Consider the following 6,000-nt stretch of genomic DNA (forward strand, 5'->3'; position numbering starts at 1 on the left):
GAGTAAGGAATGTATTAGAGAGCATCGTGGTCTAGAAATCTATTTAAAATCGCTAAAATGAAAGCCTGGATATGTACTACTTTGTTATTATCGTGTACTACTTTGATAATTTATGCATGTTCAAATTTGAATGAACTTTATGATTAAAAAATCATTATCGTGTACTACTTTGATAATTTATGCATGTTCAAATTTGAATGAACTTTATGATTAAAAAATCATTTGAAAACATTTGTTGACATCACATAAAATAAACCAGCCACATGTATATGCAAATTATGGCTAAGGGCTCAGAATTTGATCAATATCATCATTGTTAGCTATCTAGTGTAACATTAATAGACATTATAGGTTGCTGATCTCAGAAAATTTTACAATCATCATAGCCTAAAAGTAAAAAAATCACCAATGTAAACTCATGGCATGACAACTGAATATCTTAATAACCCACAACAGTAGGTGTTTTACCTGAATGTTCTTTCAAATGATATGGAATACCTCGGTATGGAGAGATAAAACCTGGCATGGTGGGGTACCTAGCATCACACTGATAGTATTTGCCTATAATTTTATTAAGAAAATTATTAAGGAAGTCAAGTTTGCATATTAAAATTAAAATGTTTTAAGTTAAATTTTTATATAATTACCACCATAGACTTTCAAATGATATAGAACACTCGGTATGGAGAGATGAAACCTTGTATGGTGGGGTACCCAGCATCACACAGATAATATTTGCCTACAATTTTATTAAAAATTTTATTAAGGAAGTCAAGTTTGCATATTAAAATTAAAATGTTTTAAGCCAAAATTGTATATAATTACCATCATAGACTTTCAAGCCATGTGGTTGTGGTCTAGACAATGCATCCTGGAGAATCTTATAATCCTAATATGAGATTATCAACAATATAAGATGAACTATCAACAAGCATGCAATTAAGTAACCCCTCTGCTCCAGCTATAAGACTAGAAATTCCTCCACTTAAGATGAACTATCAAAAACATGAGATGTAGAAGACAATGATAACTTCAAAGATAAAGGTAAAGCACAATGAATCAATCCACTACTATGTGGCTATTATGGAAGTTGTAAACAAGAAATTTGTAAGAAGCAAAAATTCAGGCAACACTGGCGTTTCAGATCTTAACATCAAACTGTAGGCAATAAAAATTGCCTTTAAATCCTTATCAGAGAAGTTCAGAACAAAACTGCTAAAACCTCGCCCGAAATAGCAAAAAGGGGAAAAACACTGATAAAAATGGGGAAAACACAGATATCTCCCAAACCGTAAGGAATTTGGCAAAACGGAGGAAGCGAACCAAAGCCTTTGGCTTGGTTCGGATGGCTCCGTCTCGTCGAGATAGGCGCTTTTCATATATAATTCGTCCAATTCCGACTTACGGTTTGAAAGTTACGGCCTATTCTTCGATCCATGCTCAGGAGCTCGCCTGCAGCTCGAATTTCGCCTGCACGATCAAGCCCCAAGTCTGCTTGCACACCCGAGCTCGCCTGCACACCCAGTTCGCTTGCAAGCCACCTGCAGACCTAAGTTTGACTGCAGTCACAAGCTCGCCTTTAGACCCAGCTCGCCTGCAGACCCAAGTTTGCCTACAGTCACAAGCTCGCCTGCAGACCCAGCTCTCCTGCAAGCTCGCCTGCAAACCCAGGTCCGCCTGTAGTCCCAAGCTCGCCTGCAGACCCAGCTCGCCTGCAGACCCAGCTCGTCTGCAGACCCAAGTCTGCCTGCAGTCTCAAGCTCGCCTGCAGACCGAAGTCCGCCTGCAGACTCGCCAGCTCATTGTCAGCTGCCCACTTAGAGTATGGTGATAGTCACGTCAGTGGTCAAATCCCACGAATCAAGGGAGAAAGCATGACGCTCCTCACCTAGCAAGAATAGGGCGGCTGAATCCCACGAATCAAGGGAGAAAGCATGACGCTCCTCACCTAGCAAGAATAGGGCGGCTGACAGGACCCCATAAGTGGTCACATCCCACAGCTAGGGACGCTCCTCACCTAGCAAGAATAGGGCGGCTGACAGGACCCCATAAGTGGTCACATCCCACAGCTAGGGTGGCTGGCTCCCTCACCCTTACATCAGTGGTCAAATCCCACGAATCAAGGGAGAAAGCATGGCGCTCCTCACCTAACAAGAGTAGGGCGGCTGACAGGACCCCCTAAGTGGTCACATCCTACAGCTAGGACGGTTGGCTCCCTCACCTCTTTTAGTGGTCAAATCCCACGAATCAAGGGATGGTCCATGCCATCCCTTGCCTATTAAAACCCATCTTCAGATCCCACGAATCAAGGGATGGTCCATGCCATCCCTTGCCTATTAAAACCCATCTTCAGCCAGCATGAAAGGGGGGATTGACTGTTGCATATTCTGCTGGCTAATCTCCCAAAGGTTGAACCTGGACTTTTGCCAAAGGCTCCCTTATTTGAGAACTGAAGCTCCGGCAGCAACTTCGATCGGATCGTCCAAGGGAAGCAGACTCGGCACGAGCACCGAGCGAGGCGTCCTATCGCCACCGAGGAACCCACGTTAAACAAGGAGGGCATTCCCTCCGCTTCTGTTGTAAACATTTGATTATTAGTTTGTAATAAGCTGTTCTTATCAATACGAATGAAATCCCTGTTTTCGGGAGATCAAAATTTACACCTACACAAACCAAAAAACAATTCAGGAATAAGCCATCTTCTTCCTCAATCAAGCCAATTCAGGAATAATCCTAAGCAAAGAAGTAATTTCAGGTAAAAAAATAATTATCAACGACGAAGAAGCTGACGAATAAGATGAAAGACAATTATCAGCGACGAAACAAGTGATCTATACTCCAAATAATCATCATAGCCCCCTTCTTCCTCTTCTAATCCAACACAATCCATTCTCACCCTAACCACAAAATAGATAATTTAAAGAAAAGTATTAAAGTTTAGGAACTCACGAGCAATTATCAGCGACGAAGAAGCCGACGAATAAGGCAAAAGACAAAGACGGCGAACAAGAAAGCAGTAACGAAGAAGGTCGTAGGAGATTTCTGGCGGGGAGAGAGAGGCAAGGAAGGTAACTCTAGCGTTTAAAAAAAAAACAACGAGAGAAACCAGAGAGAACTTGTCAGAGGTGGCTAGGGTTTTCCTTCAATTTCTCTCTGTTGGGGATGGAAACCGGAGAGGAAAAAAAACTAAGGTGGAGGTGTTTTCACCTAATTTCCCCACATCGTAAGAAAAAAAATCCTAGGTGGACTTGATGTCATGCCCAAAAATGGGTTTCCATGGGCCTTTTAAGCAAACCAAACATGCCCTAATATACGGGCTGCCATTTCGCTGAGGGGGATGCGTAGGTGAAACAAAATGCGGGGGCGTGATGTAGTCGAATTGCTAAGGGAGGGTATTTATATATGTTGAAATTTTCAAGTGTAAGACGTTTTTGTTTTTCTTTTTTTTTTTGAGTTCTGTTGATTTTTTCAAAAAGTGAGCGTATTTATGTCAATTTTTCCAATAAGAAGGACATCTCCTTTGATTTTTGTGAGTGTGAGAATAAATCTGGAAAATTTGATCGGTGCGAGCAAAGGCTTAAGTATACGTATATGAGATTTTTTACCTAAATATTGATGACAGTAAATATGCGTATATATGTACAAATGAAACATGAATTTTAGAAGTGTCTTGTTAAGATTCTTTACATTTGTTTTCTTTTTATTTTCATAACGTTGTATGCTTTTCTCATGTTGGGATTTTATGGATGACATGAAAAGGGGATGGATGAGATTGCTTGTGAGATTTAAAAAAATAGATATTTATTAAGTCAAATTTAATTTAAGGTTAAAACAAAATGTAGCTCTTTTCTACAGCATTTAGGTGTCTGTTATGTTAATTTTTAGTGATCAGATGAGCCCACCGTTTTTATGGTAGATCCGCCGCAGCATGAAGGCATTTCTCTTGATTCTTCAAAATATGAGAACGTTTCAGAATTCAAAAAAAACATGAGAACAGTTTTTCCTTAAACGCATCTTTAACGTATTAATTTTCATGTGATTTTAGACTCTCACTAGCTGGATATATAATTGGTGACAACATTGTGTGCAAAGCTAACTGCTCTTAAATCAATGCCCGAGCGATGCATCAATTACACAGACACATGCTGTAATTACCCCATAATCAATGAGTATAATACACCCCCATTAATACCATTAAGCTGCAATTAACTTTGTCCAAATATCATCCTACTCACCAAACAAGCTAGGTTATTCACCTTGAATTTTCTTTAATTATTAGTTTTTGACTTGCTTTATATAGTTATCGTATATTTTATGTGGAGTATGTTTTGCTTAGGACTCTCTTTCTATTCTTGAACTTGGATGGATGTGTAAGGACCATGAAATTTTGATACTAGTTAAAATAAATTTTCTGGTATTTTAAAATATTCAATTATTTTTTTAAAGAGTATTTGTATTTTCTCGGCCTTCTAGAATTTTCTATGATTTAAAAATCTGATTTTATATTTATTTTAATGATATTGATAATTATAAATTAATTTGTTTCAGTAAAAACTTTTAAATTAATATTTGATTATATATAATAATAATTATTATTATTATTATATAGCTATATCATACACCACGCATCTCGTGTTATAACTTGTATTTGTATCCTTTCATGCTACTGTATTTTACTTATCATTACACTTCACACTTAATCTAATCATCTCTCTCTTCACCTTCCCCAAGAAATGACATTAGCCACTCTTTTTCTCTCACGCTCATACTCTCTCTTCCATTTTCTCTCCCCCTCGTTCTCAGATCCGTCCAAGCCTCCGCCCACTTCTTTCACTTCTTTTGACAAACGCACGCAGCCTCAAGCCGCCCATGAGGTACACATGAGTTCTCCCACCAACCCATGCCTCTCTCTCTCTTGTCTCCCTCACTCTCTCTGCAATCATCTCTCTCTATATCTCTCAGCTCTTTCTCTCTCTTCATCTCAACCTCTCTCTGTTACTCTCACACACACACTCTCTCTCACTCTCACTCACGTCCCCATCCTCTTTATATTTCTCTCCCTCCCCACGAAGACACACACCAGCTCACTTCCTCTCTCTTCATCCCTTTCATTTCCTCACTCTCATTCTCTGTCTTTCTCCTCTACAAGTGTCACGCCCCGCTTCCCAAAATACACGGGAACCGGAACGTGAACAAACCCGCGACGTATTAGACTGAGGAGAGATAAGTGCTAGACCCCGTCTTCTCAATCTAATACGCTAAGCGTCTGGAAATAAGTACAATGCGAAGTCACAGGTCCCCGATCACAATCAGCAAGAATATAATAGACAAACTCAGAATGAAGAAATACATATCACAATGAATAACATCCGAGACATAATATTCGGGTCAACATGCCCTTATACAAAACTATCTGAATGAAATACTGGAGAATATAAAAAAAATACATGAACAAAATGGAGTGAAAGTGCTACAAAACAAACTGAAAGGAATGACTAAGCTTCGGCTTCTCTTGCTGCAAGGCCTCCTTGGCTGAAAATCCTCTGGGGCTCGCTATCGTCTGCCGGCTTGCGGCACGCTGTTTCTTGAGCCTCTAAGTCTGACGTACACCAGAGAAAACAGGTGTACGTCAGGTGCATGGCGCACAGCAAGACCCGACAAAAGAAAATAGAACGAACAGAAATCCAATGCGAAAAACGATACGATAACAGAAACTACGAAAGAACGTACAACTGAAATCCACAAATCAACATGAAAACACTACTAAATCATAATAACATAACGCATCCAAAATCAATCAGGTAACGAGATCATGAAGCTAGCGATCAGTCTAATTATCCAAATCACAAGGGCATACCATAGATAGAATTAATACTTAAAAACCTACAACTCGAGGCGTAGTACGTCGAGCGAAATAATCCAAACAAGGAAACCCTCATGTATATACCATATGTCTCAAATTGCAGATAATTAAATATTAATCCCGATCTATGTATGAAA

This window comes from Asparagus officinalis, chromosome 8 (genome assembly GCF_001876935.1).
Source record: "Asparagus officinalis chromosome 8, Aspof.V1, whole genome shotgun sequence".
In the NCBI taxonomy this organism is placed as follows: Eukaryota; Viridiplantae; Streptophyta; class Magnoliopsida; order Asparagales; family Asparagaceae; genus Asparagus; species Asparagus officinalis.